The sequence below is a fragment of the Cavia porcellus genome, unplaced genomic scaffold (assembly GCF_034190915.1).
Source record: "Cavia porcellus strain 051 isolate PalLab524CR breed Dunkin Hartley unplaced genomic scaffold, mCavPor4.1 scaffold_5, whole genome shotgun sequence".
Classification (NCBI taxonomy): domain Eukaryota; kingdom Metazoa; phylum Chordata; class Mammalia; order Rodentia; family Caviidae; genus Cavia; species Cavia porcellus.
In genome coordinates this window covers 34,479,399-34,493,725 of record NW_026947488.1, presented here as the reverse complement: position 1 = coordinate 34,493,725, position 14,327 = coordinate 34,479,399, and the positions used below count along the sequence as shown (strand labels likewise).

The window sequence follows — 14,327 nt, the reverse complement described above, 5'->3', positions numbered from 1 at the left end:
TCTGACAATTTGTATAACCAGGTCATCTGCTATTTCAGCCATAAAAGAGAATTCCTCTGTTATGGCTTTAAAATCCCATCTTTTTTATGAATCTCCCCAAAAAGGCAACAAAAGATTCTCCTCTCTTAAAATGCTTCTAAATTATGCTTCTGAATTTCATCCCTTAAAGAGTCTCAGGTGCCTACTTGTATTTTCTAAGGGCTAATGAAACACGCATACACACAATCTGCAAACACAGAGATGTGGCAAAATGATCAGATGATAATTAACAATAACAAAGCCTTGTTTTATAAAACATTTATTAAATACAATGTTGTACTAAAAGAACTGTCTAGAAAGTTGGCAAACATGCATTTATTACTTACAGCAACCCTATGATTTAGGTATTGTTATTCCTGTTTTACAGAGGAGGAAATCTTTTCATATACCTCAGAGCATCCAATGTGCTCAATACCACCTGGCCAATGACAGCCACACAATGCAAGTAAACCCCCAGTGTGACGTGAGGCTCCACCCACATTGTATCCCACCTCTATAGAGCAAAACATCCATTACAGATTTCCAAGAACACATAAAAGTACATTTTCTGTGTGGGAGTCATCAAAGCACAAAAAGTTGCCAGTTATAATAGTGAGGAGTCAAAACCATCACCTCTGACACATTTACTCTCTGGAAAGAGGTGCATAAAGTTCACAGAATAAAGAAAATTTTGATCCAAAGGGGTAATTCAAACCATTTAATTTTTTACAATGGAGTGGGATTGCAGGAATAATGTATTTAGGGGCTACAGAATTTCCCAAGTGGTCAGTAGGAAACATTGAGAAACTCTGGTCAGTCTTTGGCACCTCATACCAAACATCTGCCCAGCTATCTTCAGTGGTTTTACTGAAAAACTATGTACATAGTGACATACTTCCTGGAGTCACAATAGTCATTTGCTCCAGGGTCTACTCTGCCATTGGAAACCTCAGTCTAGAAACCTCAAACCGGAATGGGTTGATGCACATGTATTGACTGACCACAAACCTAGTCAAAGGTTCTGGAATCTCCCCCTGGTTCATGTTCCCGTGGCTCTCCAGTGTCCATGAGAATGGCAGTCATTCAGTACATCCCAGGGCTGCTGGCCTGGTTGCTCTGCGGGCAGAGGCCTCAGGTCTTCCAGCACTGTCTCACTGTGCCCGTGTCTTCTGTGAAGAAAACAGAAACACAGCTCTCATAGGCCACAGATTCCAGTCCTTCCCAATCTGTCTTGGGCTTGTGTTTCAAAAAAGGGCCCGTGCTTTCAGCAGAGAAATGTGTACCACAGTAGGAGGAAGGGGATGTTTAAAAGGGGACAACTTGTAGGAACCTTCCAGGTGACTCACACCACTTATGAACACCAACACTGCTGCACACAGATACATATGTCACCTAAGCTGCACTCAGGCCTGGAGAATTCTGATTTTTCAGAATACGCAACTGAAACTTTAGATAAACCTACTAGAAATGAGCTGTACAAGGGCTGGGGATTTAGCTCAGCGGCATAAGCACCTGCCTTGCAAGTGTGTGGTCATGAATTCGATCCCCAGTACCGATAAAAAGGAAAAGACAAAAAAATTTAAAAATTAAAAAAAAAAAAAAAAAAAAAGAAATGAGCTGTACCGATCTGGATCTTGATGCCAGGGTCTATGGATGCCAGCCACTCTCTCCCCTGGTCCTGATTTCTGTGCCGGTTGTCTGCATAGATATGCACTGAGAGTTTACCATGTGCTCTAAACTGTGCACGATGGTCTTGGAGCTCAGACCTGGGTTTCCTGTGCTCCGAAAAGCCAACAATAAACAGCAATAATGTCCCCAGAGAGTGAATGATTAAGGACAAAGTAAGATGGATAACAAGAGGTACCCTAGGAATTTGGAGGGCAATAAAAATCCTCTCCAGCATAATGGGAAGGGCTTTCTATATGAAGTGGAACAGATATATGACTTGGGATTTGAATAAGTGGGAAAAGGGATGAGTAGGAACAACAGATGGTATCCAAACCTGGCCACACCCATGGCTCCCAGCCTGTTACACTTCTTCCACCAAGAGAAGGGTGCTAGATGACTCCTTCTCTAATTTAGTCCAACCTAGTGACCTACTTAGACCAACAGAATGAGATTGCAGAGGCACTCTGGGACTCTTGGCTACACTAGCCTTAGAAGGATGGGGAGCTTCTACTGCCTTCCTCCTGTGACCCAGTCACCATGCTGTAGAGAAGTCTATGCAAAGCCAGCAATGATTAGATGCCACTGAATACAGGCCCTAGAATGTGAGAGTCCATCCTGGAAGTTCCACATGAAAAAAAAACCCAAGCTAATCCCTCTATGGAGAAGTGCCCAGAATGTCCTGCCCGAATTCTGACCCACAAAATCAGGGAAAAGCAAACTGTGTTGTGTTAAACCACTAAGATGTGGGGTGGCTGTAATCAACAATAGGTAAGTGACACTGAGAGAACAATGTGGGTGAGAAGAGGTAACAAGAAGTGTAAGAGTGATAACCTAGTTTTCTTGCTGGAAGAGGGCATAAATAAAGGAAAAATAAATGCATTCAATATTGGTGGAACCCTAAATTGAGTAAACCAATGCCTATGAAGGCAGATGCTTCAGAATTGCAACTGGAAGAATGTAAATTGAAAAACTGGCCGTAATAGCTTTAAGGCAGGAAGGAGATCTCCAACACCACCATTGATGCCCTCTGCAGTAGGTGTAGTCAATGCGTGTGCATGGCTCCCTGTTCTTGTGCATCAGTGTGTACCAGCTCAACACCTGCCCACCAGCCCAGGCAGCTCAAGACCAGGGGTCTTCTCTTTGCCCCTTGACTCTCACTGCCTGAACAACAGGCCAGAAGTGTTAGGGAAACAGTGTTTGCAAAGAATATCCTCCACTAGGAACTGATGGCAGTAGACTCGCTGGAAGGCAAATTTTCTATTTTGCTGCTCAGGTTTCTCCAATTGAATCAACTGACTTCTGTTTATTTGCTATATAATGCACTGAATAGGCCCTGCCCTTCTCTGCCCCTCAATACTTATTGTGTCTCTTGAGATCACCTTCCAAAAAACTGATTGCTTTTGGACAAACCTAGATACCATCATTTTATAGTTAGGAACAATAATGCAAGGAATACTTTAAGTGGGTACTGTGGGAAAGGGAACCAAAAGATGCAGTTTTTCCATCAAAATAGAAATTTATTTTCCCCATATAATGTCCAGAGTGAGAGGACAGACTCTGCTTAAAGAAGTCCCCTTGGAAAGACAGGCTAATGCATTTTACTGTACTCAATACATGACTCCCTTTACATCATTCCCAGGCCAGCGCATCACTTCTACCTGTGTGCCATTGGTGAGAGCTAATCACATGCACCACATGTGGCTGCAAAGGGGTTTGGGAAATGTAGTTCAACTGAACAGCCAAGTGCCCCACAAGAAGAAAATGAATTGGTGAGAAGATGCAACTGAAGTCTGTGACACAGGGAGATTAGTTAATTGTCCAAGTGCCTGAGCCTAGTTAATGGACAAAAAGAACTATAAGTTTTTCTGTCTACTATTTTGTCTTTCTCTCCCTACACTGATTGAAAGTAACTATAGCAAGTCTCAAATGTCACACTGAAGAGTCTGGTGTTTTGTAGGGTCCATTTCCACTCATTACAGAGGCAGCAAGACAGGATCATTCCTAGGAGCTGCTCTCAGGTATGGTCTACTGGATTACATCATCTGGCCAGAGCAAATAGCAGAAAAGGCCCACACCCCCATTATCCAAGACCCTTCCATTAAGCACAGCCAGCCAGCCTCCTGCTAGCCTGTGTTGTCTTTGGTAGGGATATATAAACAGCACCATTTTGCCACGGAGCTGTACTGCCTTAGAACAGGATCTTAAAAACCTTACACACCTATCCTGACAGAGATGTGCCCCTGAAGTTACATGAAGCCAAACCTGCCTCTTGTCTCCCAGTGGGCACGGGGAGAAAGACAGGGAAGAGCAGAGGATAACTGACATCCGAGGAGGTCAGAGTCATTTTACAGTCATCTCTGGGGAACATGTACTTGTCTCCACAGCCTCTGCTAACCCACACGCCAACATGCATGGAGGTGCTGAAAAGCTAGTTCATTTAAAGATTAAAACAGCAGAAAATGAGAGCAAATAGGTACATCCAAATAATCCTATTTGTAACTTTAATATGAATTTAATAAATTAATAAATTTCATAGATTTGCGTTTAACCTGGACATATTATGTATATGTTGTAATTTTAAAGGGCAATGGGAGTAAATGAGTTGGAAGACTGTGTTTATTAGGACAATTTGTTTAATGGCTTTGCACTATTCACAGCTCTCAAATTAGAAATAAAAGAACTCAGTGATAGAATACTTATGCTTAAGCACAAGGCTCTGGTCTGACCTTCAGCACCAAAAGGAGAAAAAACAAAAATAAAAACACCTCATCCTTACAGAGATTACACCGAGTTGTTACATCATCACCCACCCCTTGCCACCCTCAGTGTGTCTCTCAGGTAGAAGGTAGCTATCTGTGACAGGTTGGAAATTACCAGTTCACAATGCTTACTTTATCAAACACATCTATAATTCCACTTTTTAAGTCCACATGAACAAGCACAGCAATTTCCTTTAGTTTCAATTCTACAAAGAAAAGTGATCCTATGGATTCTACCCCTCCAAAAATTTCTGATTATACGCTACAGAGTTCTACTGAGGTCTAATGCAGACCTCAGTCTCAACAGACTGTATTGGATATATGTTTCTAATCACCAAAAAGCCAAGCATTTATCAGAATAATCCTTCCAAACTCATCAACTTTAATGGTATCCAGACGGCTTTTCTGGAGAGGGCTCATTAGTTAAAAAAAAAAAAAAAAAAACCTCAAAATTTCCCTGTTCTGTGATTTTATTTACATAGTCAAAAATATAATCTGAGTTTCCTGTCTTCTTGTTTAATGGCCATTTTCTACCCATATACTGCTTTGAAAAATAGTCAAACAAATGTAAAGAAGATAAATATAGAGCATAAATGAAGTACCGCCAACGGAGGTGGGTTGTGTGCATAAAAATGAGTAAGCACCAGAGTTGCAGATTAAGAAACTGAGTATGTTGGTGTTTAAAATTAGAATGGCTCCCAAAAGAATTGATAATGCTCCATTTAAGCAAAGAAATGTTTTCAAATCACTCTGCTGACCAGAGAAGTCTGAATCAAAGACAGAAATTAATAAAAGAATGCAGACAGAGACCCCCCCAATTATAAATAACAGAGATGATTTGTATGCATATAAAAGCCTGCAAGGCCCAGTGGTGTCTATAGTTCTACGGGGAGAATCTAATGAAATGCAAGAAGAAAATGTTAAACATAGAAATAAATGTGCCTGGTAGAAATTCTATTGTCCTCTTCTGTGACACAATGACTTGTTTTCTGGAAAAGTAATTCTTCCATAGAGCCCAGGCAAGCATTGTATTCACTATAAAGTTGTATATTTAGACCTATACATGAGGGGTCTGCCTGTCTTTAAAGCTCAATGCTTCCTGGGACTCATTAGAGTACAAGGACAAAGCTCTATCATATTATTGCTTAGACACTACTCAGAACTTCTGGGTAGTTCTCAGTGGCTTCAAGTGCTTAGATTGTCAGTAGCATAGGACATAGAAGGTAGAATATTGAGTGCAAGAGGTGTATACTTCAAAGGAGCATGAATGTATAGACAGAGAGATAAAGACCCTGGCAGAACATCCTGACGTCGCTGCAGAACAATTCCAGGGTAAACACAGGTTTGCAATAAACAGCTACAATGCACAGGTTGCAAGAATTAGAACAGTCTGAACCTCATTCAAGATCAAACGGTTCCTTTCCAGACTTTGTGTGGGGAACAGGCTCTGCTACTGGTGGCAGAAAGATAAAAGGGCACTGTCCCCACTGTTGACTCTTTAGTGTTAATAATGGGAATGGCAAGGGGTAAGTGTTTAAATTCGGACCTGTTCTGACACAGGATGGCCTAGGTCTCCAAGTGCCTCCTTCCCTCCTTGGGCCACTTCAGTGTTTGGCCTGGCTGTGTGGAGGACACGCCCTCCCGACATACACACCTGTTCTGGGAAAAGGGAGCTGCTTTCAAGGTGAGGGTGTTTCCGTTGGGAGTGAAGGTGCGAAGGAAAGAGTGTGACCAAAGAGGCAGACAGGGTAAGTCAGAGAACAAAATCCAGTCCAAACGGCGCGCTCCTCTTCTGATCATTCCAGTCATCATATGGATTTATTTTAGGAATAAGGAATATCTGCATGGGATGAGAAGAATAAACAGCATGGAAGCAGGGTGTGGACAGTCAGCCCACCTGCCTGAACCCTTCCTTCTGCAGTCGCCCCTGAGCCCTTCCTTCCCTACAGATTCTCCAAGCACAGGCGCAAGTCACTCAATTCCAAAGGAGCAAGAGTAACAGCTCCCTGGCCCAGGCAGCCCCTCCCCGGCTCTTCCATGCTGCAGGCTGCCGCTCAGTCTGCAGCCCGTTCAGTCGCCTGGGGGCCTTAACAGAGGACCTGCCTGCACCCCGGTGACCCGGGCGGCTTCGATTTAAAAAAAAAAAAAAAGTTAGGGTTATTACTTAATGATAATGACTTATTTTACACATTGTCGTCTGTTGATGTTTAAAAGATAAGAAGACATTTGTCAGGGCGGACGTCTGAGGTCCTCAGAGGGCTCCAGGAGACCCTGCCAAAACGTTTCCAAACTGAATAGCCATTGGGCCGCCAGATAATTCAGAAACTGTTTGTATGAGCTGTTTATCAAATTATTAACCGCACAGATGTTGTTTGGCTGAAGAGCAGCTGAATCCCCTCTCTGGCGGCCGCGGAGACAAAGGTCTCTAGGAATAATTGGAGATGTGCACGGAATATTAAATTAATTTACTGCTCTTAATTCTTATGCAAATTCTGACCTCCGATGGAGCCTATCAATTACTTCGCGCATAGTGAAAGCGAAGGCCACAGTTTCTTTTCTTCTCTTTGCTTTTTTTTTTTTTTTAACTCGAAAGAGGAAATATTTGCAGTAAGCAGGCAGTAGAAGCACCACGTAACTGGAATTATTTAATTAAATCGCCAAGTCTTCAGGGATGTCCGCCGAGGATAAAACCCCGTGTCGCAGGGGAAAGGATAGGAAGGGTGCAGAGGGCAGAGGAATTTGTTGTTTTGGCAGTACACCTGGGGGCGGTCAGCGCGGAGAGGGACGGTTGGAGACAAAACCGGCTCGAAGGCGGATTTGGAGTCTCCGTGATTGCTGGAGCTTAGAGCCGGCGCGGTGCGCTTCTGCAAACGGAAAAAACAAAACTCGGACCCCGGGTGCACGCCTTGGTGCGTCTTTTCCTCCACCTCTGCCTGCAAGGTCCCTATCTGAATCCTGGCTTGCCATTCCTTATCTTTTAAGAGTTTTAACCAGTCTTTACAAATCTCCCTCCAAAAAACACCGTCATTGTTGTCTTTTACTTGGAAACCCAAACTCCTATGCACTCTCTTCAACTCTGCTGAAATCCCGGGTGGGGCGAAGTCTGCTCTAAATGTCCCCTGGTAGAGCGGTGACACCTACTCTTTTCCTGAACTGAGCAAACGCCCGTGCTTTGTCTGCTCCTGTGGCTTAGGCGCAGGGCGGCTTCTGCGCCCGGGTGGCGGGCTGTAAGGCTGGGGTCTCCGCGTTTTTCATCATCTTTCTAATAAGGAAAACCCAATCGGGCGCATAATGTCATCAGTCCCGGCCCGACCTTGCCGGGACCTCCGCAGCCCGAGGATGTCGCCTGCGGCCCCCGGCGCAGTCAGGACGTGCCACAATTCAGTTCCTCTCGGTCTCCACAAAAGCCAGACAACAATATCAATTAATCATGCAGCGAGCAAACAAGGAGATTTATCCCGCGACAAACAGCCCCTCCGAGAGCCGCTGAATGGGCGTGATTAGCATGTGAAAAGCGAGCAAAACTCCGCAGTTCAACAGCTAAAGAGCAATTTGATGGGGCTGGGATGGGGAAATTACTTGATTAGGGTCCGTCGAAGGAGAGCGCGCGGTGACAGCCCCTCGGCTGGGAATCCTACACGGGAACAAAACGCGCGGGTAACGGCGGCGCGCGGAGGGAGCGCGGGCGAGGGAGGGGGCGTGGGGCCGGCACCGGCACCGAGGTGAGGACAGCAATCCGAGCAACTGGGTTAACTGCGGGCCCAGAGACCGTGTCCGGAGAGCTCCCAGGCCTGGACGGCGCCGCGCCAGGTCTGACACCCAGGATGGAGGTCGACCTCCGTTTACTGCGCTGCCCGGGCCCTGTCCCTGACAGCGACGGTGGCGCGCGAGGAAGGAAGCTCCCATTCCATGCCGATCTCAGTCTCCTTCTGCGTCCTCAGGGGTGCAGTCCGCACGCCTCCGTTTGCCCCCAGGGCTCCGGCCCCGCGTCGGTGTCCCGGTGCCCGCCGCGCGGCCGTTCCTTGGAGGAGCTCTGCGCCTCCGTTCCCACAGGCAGTGGTGAACTTTGTATCCCCGCAAGACCGGTTGTCCCAAAGGTCCCAGTTTTCCTGCCTGTTGGAAAAGCCGCTGTGCTTGAACTTGGCCCTCGGCAAGAACTGCTCCCTGCCGCGCCCTCCCCGCCGTGGTAGGGCTGGGGCGCGCGGGGTGGGCACAGTATGGCACCAGGCCAGGGTGCCACAGCACAGGGACATCCCGGAGCCAAACTGTCCCCGGCTGGCGCAGGGGAGCCCCAGACTTGCTCTGAATCCGAACAGGCCAGGCTGGGTTTGGCGGCATGGGAAGGTGGGCGTCGCGGTTCCTCCCCAAACCTAGGGGGCAGTGCCCAAGACCTTTGGCCCGGATTGGGCCTGGGTACACTTGGGCCTGGCGGCAGGAATTTATTTGTGGGCAAGAAGCGTGACCCGGCGAAGCGTTAAGGAGGGGCGCGACCGAGGGACAGCAAGGCAGCCCGGGTGGAAAGCAAAGGCGAGCTGAAGTCTTCCACGTCCATTAGCCTGTCTTGAGAGGCACCGCCGTCTTCCCTACTACCGACTCCTTCACCCGAAGCTAAACTCTGCCCTCAGCCAAAAGAAAGCCATTTTAAGTTTCCCACTCCGGGCGCGCCTAGTACCTTCCCTCGGGAGCGTACCCTACTCCCTGGCTCCTCCCAGTGCCAAGGAAGGGAAAAGGCTCCCACCGTAGGCCTCGCCACCTGAGTCCCTAGACACTAACATGTCTTGCATGTCACACTCGAGTAGGGCGCGCCGGGGAACCCCCAGGATCCGGCGACCTTCAGTATGCCTCGGAGAGGGGAATGCTAACTCGCTGAACACTACGACTTGCACAACAAATTCCCCAAACCGGCGCGGCTGTGGTTAACCCTATCCCCTGGCACAAAAGAACAAAGACCAAGGAGTCAACTCTTAGTTATTATATATTTAAGTGGAGGGGGGCGGCGTGGATTGCCCCCATCTAGCTGGACAGCTGTCAGTCCAACAGTATCAATTAAGCCACAGCGAGTGGCCGACTTCAAAAGACTTAAATCTTTCTGAAACGCCCCTAGCTGCCCGCCTCACGTCCTCTTCTCGCTCCCTCCGGACCCGGGGCTCCCTCCTCTTGCTTGTGAGCAGAACCCCGCCTAGGCGCACAGCTTGGCGCTGGTGGTGTAGGCAGAAACGCCTGTAGGGCACACCCGGAAGGCTACGCTCTGCGCTGGGACCTCGGACCCCGGACCCTGGAGGGCACGTGCTCGCGCCGCAGAGTCCCAGCTCCGCTAGGATCTCCAGACTTGTAAACTCTGAAGGCAGCCAAGAAATCTGTTGTCTGGCGCAGGACCCGTCTCGCGCCGCTCAACACTAGCGCGCTGGGTGGCTCAAAACGCATCCTCTGGGTGGCTGGGACCGTGCATTTTAATTCCAAAGCCAAATAGTTGAATTGTCTCAAAGTTGGCAGGCGGAGGGGGCGGTGGCAAGGAACAACGTGGCTGGATATCTTTGCTTGCGGGGTGGCAGCGCTGTTCCCACCAATACTAACTGTTCGGGGCTGGCTTTGTAGTTATTTTTACAAGTTCTGCCCAGTGCCAGTCATATTGCCCTGAAAAGCAAGAGAGGCCGCTGCAATTTATTCCAATGGGCGGTTTTTAAGAAGCTGGCAATTTGAACCGGCTGGGTGTTATTTAGTGCAATATGAAATCAAATGATCCTATTTCTCAAATAACAGTGTCTGTGAGGAGATGTGAATCCTCTGAAAGGGTAATTGTCTGCTGATGGTGTTTCCCATTATCCGGATCTTGGCCTAAATGATGCTCGGCAGCAGGGCGGAGACACAGGGGTGAAATCAATGCGCGCAGACGGCGGGTTTGCGCTCTGGAAGCAGAAAGAGGCCGCGCCGCCCGCGGCCCCGCGCATTCCCGAACAATGACACCGATGCGCCGCCGATTTCTACGTCAATTTTACAGGTGGCTTCCGAAATCATCAGACTTGAGGGATCTCGTGGATAAGAAGAATAAAACTAAGTGTTTCTCCCTTCGCTGTTTTGGGAATTGTTCGTATCCTGGCACCCTTAATTGCCAGGCGGCAGATTGACCATATTCTGGGAAATGATACCCAGTTGGTACCTGTCTTGTGCCCCCTACCATGTTAATACTGACAGCGTGGAGTCTTTCTTTCCAAGGACACATTTGTGTCTGGGACTTTTTTACTCAGATTTCCGGTTTCCTTTAATTCGGGGGGGTGGGGGTGGACAAGGTTTTGAGTCCACGAGGTACATGTTGTTTATGCTATCACGTGCATCTGTCTGTCTCTGTCTCTCTCTCTCTCTGTTTCTCTCTCTCTCTCTCTCTGTCCCTGTCTCTCTCTCTCTGTCTCTCTCTCTGTCTCTCTCTCTCTCTCTTTCTCTCTCTCTCTCTCTCTCTCTCTCTCTCTCTCTCTCTCTCTCTCTGTGATCTTTGGCTGCCACAAGGTTGGCCCTACACCTTGAAGTTGTCCCTTGTGGGCTTGTCCCCGTTGTGGGCCAGCTTGTGTCTTAGAGAAGCACAGGCCGGGAGCAAACGTAATCCAGGACTTTAATAACGGGCAGCACTGGGACGCAGCGATCTGGGCACGGGCCCTCGGGGAGCACAGGTAGGACCCAGGCCTGCCTCTGCTCTACTTTGGCAGCAGAGGCAGCATCGCCCCCTAAATCCTCTGCAGTTACTGGGGGATCAACTCACCTTGAGGAGAGTGGCCTCCTTAGAGCCTATGCCTCCCAGGGCTAAACTACACCCGGCCAGGGCCTCTTGAGGCTTCCGCCTGAGAGGTGGCTTGTTTCTGCTCTACCTAGGCAGGCTCATTTTCATTCTCTGAGAATTTTGAGCGTTTATAGTGTGTGTCTATGTTTGTGAGCGCATATTCATCGAAACTTACATACACATGACCAAACAACGAGGCATACGGATCCCCCACAGTTAACTCCATCTACAAGCACATTTGGCTGCTCATGCCCTGTCCCTCTTCCTTGCGGGTACAGTACTTCCAAGTCGTCCAAGAAACAGGAAGAAATGGTAATTTTTGCATTCCCAAGGAGCTGGCCTGAGGAAGTCTCCGTCCCTTTCTGCAAGGCGGTTCGGCCCAGTCAGCGGTCAATCAGTGGGGTTGGCCCCTTCCGGTCTACCCTCAGCCGCAGGTGAGCGCGGGGTGTAGTTTCAGCCCTTGGCGTCCGCTCCCCATGCCATTTCCCGGCTGAAAATCCCACTTGGGCACGGCCTGGTCGTGATGCCTCAACTTTCGTCCTCCAGCTCTGAGTCAGAACAAACCTAGGGTCATCGGGGACGGCCGTGATCTACCCACCTACAATGCCATCTCAAAATAAAAAGGCGACCCCACCCTATGTCCCGCCAGTGGCTCCCAGGAGCCCCTCGGAGGCCGCCTCTGCGCGCAGAAATGGAGTTCGGCACCGGCAGAAGCCACCACTTACCTCTCTGGGGCGACCTGCACCCCAGGGGCGACGGGGGCCGCGTGGAGACAGAGCCCATTCTGTGCCGTGACCCCGCGCTGCTTCTCCCAGGAAAGGGGTAGCAAGACCGGCTCTGCTCCACCATCTACGGAGAAAAGAGCCGTGGCCCCTTGGGGAGCCTCGGCTAATACAGAGTCCCCGTGGAGTCAAGCTGGAGACCCGAGACTCTGCGTCTTGTCCTCCTCCCACAACCACAGTCCTAATGAGGCATTAAACACCCATCACCTCCTCCGATGTGCCCGATGCTGGGCACGAGTGAGCTCGGCAAGAGCACCAGAGGGGCATTAGTGGGCCAATCCGTGCGCCACCTCAGTCCGGTCCCCAGGAAAACCCAGTAGGAGTCAAGGTGCGCGGGAGGCGGGGCCCGGGCTGGCGCCAGTCTTCGCCCGAAACTCTCCAAACCTCTTTCCCTGCCTGGAGCTATTGTCCGAACCCCTCGTTTCGCCATTCTGCCAGCGCAAAGCCTAGCGAAGCAGCGCCCCCGCCTCCCGGTCCCCTCGGCGAGTCACGGCCCCCACACCTCCCCAGCCCTACTGACCTCCGGAAGGCGCAGACCACGGTGCCAGCCTCGCCAGGCGCGGCGCACTGCGAGCCCGCTAGGCGCCCAGCCGGAACCTACGGTCGGCGGCATCCACCCCGGTGGCCTGGCGCAGAGCGCCCCTCCCTCACGCCTTATAATTTAATCACATGCGATATTAAATGATCAAGCCGCTCGTTAATCATCACGCGAGTTACTGGGGCTGAACGCGTCGCTGCGTGTTTGAACCGCCGAGAGCCGTCTGCGGGACTGTGGGGTGGGTTTCTGGTCTGGGAGGTGGGGCTCTCTAACCATTCCTGAGAGACCCGCGGGGCTTGTTGCCTGCAGAAGCATCTGAAAAGCGCAGGCTGGGCTGCAGTTTGGTCCAGGGCACGCAAAAACCCATCGCATCCCGCAAGCCCCCCTTTCTTCAATGTTTGGATTTGGAGCTTAGTGATTATGGTTAAAGCAGCCCAGCATCTTAATTTGCAATTTTTCAGGAGGGCAAATTTGACTAGAATCTGAGTCTTCATTACCCAGTGTGGAGGGTTGAGAGTTCGAGCGCGAAATTCGGCCAGATTCCTGAAATTATTTCGAAATATAACTTTTTCCATAACTCAAACGAGGCTCTCTTATTTTAAGAGTGCAGCAAGTGGGAAGAAAACTAAAATTTTCAATTAAAGGCCTGATTTGGGGGTCTTTGTTTTTAAAATAATCCATGAGTTTCCTCTAAAGTTGTTAAAACCTGGTGTTACTTTCGAGAGCTCCCCCTCCTTTTAAAATGGTTCCTTTTAAAATGATTAAACCAATTAAAATTAAATTCTCATGAAGTGTTTGAGGTTTCCTAAGGGTGCATCCGGCTCCTGTAGGCCAGCAGAGCCAAACACAAAGAGAAGGAATCCGCCAGTCAGCATCTTTGTAAACATAACTAGTTTGGAGTTAGTCTTTGGAAGAGATGCAACCCCCACATCCAGCCAGCACCCCAGCCTAAGCCCAGGCTAATTGAACCAGAAGGCCAGTTTTTCAAGGGAAGAGCTACAAATTTGGCTACCTTGGTAAGCAAAGTTTTCTGAACAAATATTAGATCCAGTCACTTTTTTTGCCTTTTTTTTTTTTAACTTTTTATCGGTACCAGGGATCGAACTCACAACCACCTGCTTGCAAGGCAGGTGCTAATGCCACTGAGCTAAATCCCCAGCCCCTGATCCAGTCACTTTTAAAAATATAAAATAAAAAACAAACATCAGCCCAAGTCATATTCAAAATCCTTCACCACTCAAAACTGCATTTAGTTTCCTACCTAACTGTACGATCAATTTAATAAGCAAATAAGCACATAAATCCTGACCCCCTGGTTGTGTTTATCACAGAATATCATCAATAATATTAAATATGTCCTAGACTATTCATATTTTCTCTCCATTGAGTCTGATGTCTGCATTTTTCTATCTTGCTCCTTACACACAAAGAGATAGGTATCAAAACTCTACACACATACACACGCACACAGAGAGCTAGGAAAAATTTATAAATCCTATAGAAGTTGGGGGTGTAATATGGTGTGGTTTTATTTTCAAAAGCAAATAGAGGGACAAAAAATGTCTTGACTCTTTATCCAGACAGTTTAAGCCCACATCTGGTTGGCAATGACAGGGACCTTTGTCATCAGAGACACAGCAATGACTTTCCATCTCAGGAGCTCTTTTTAGGTAGAAGGGACTATTGACAACTGCAAGCTAAAAATAATCATGCTCAAATATTTTGTTTCTAAACTAGAGACTTCCAATATAACTGAGTTATGCAGTGAGTCTTGGTTACTGCTTACCGAAAAA

The 14,327-nt window shown here is 48.4% G+C and overlaps 1 long non-coding RNA gene across 2 annotated transcripts; it reads right to left on the bottom strand.

The window, feature by feature from the left end:
* Positions 1-282: 282 nt before the first annotated feature.
* On the bottom strand, positions 283-12,791 carry LOC106029120 (uncharacterized). Of its 2 annotated transcripts, none has more exons than XR_010047466.1 (3): positions 12,517-12,791; positions 6,100-6,285; positions 283-1,187 (listed from the first exon to the last, which is right to left on the bottom strand). It is a non-coding gene; the product is annotated as an uncharacterized LOC106029120 (long non-coding RNA). The 2 variants fall into 2 exon arrangements; XR_001202782.3 differs by lacking the exon at positions 12,517-12,791 and adding an exon at positions 11,940-12,411.
* Positions 12,792-14,327: the final 1,536 nt, after the last annotated feature.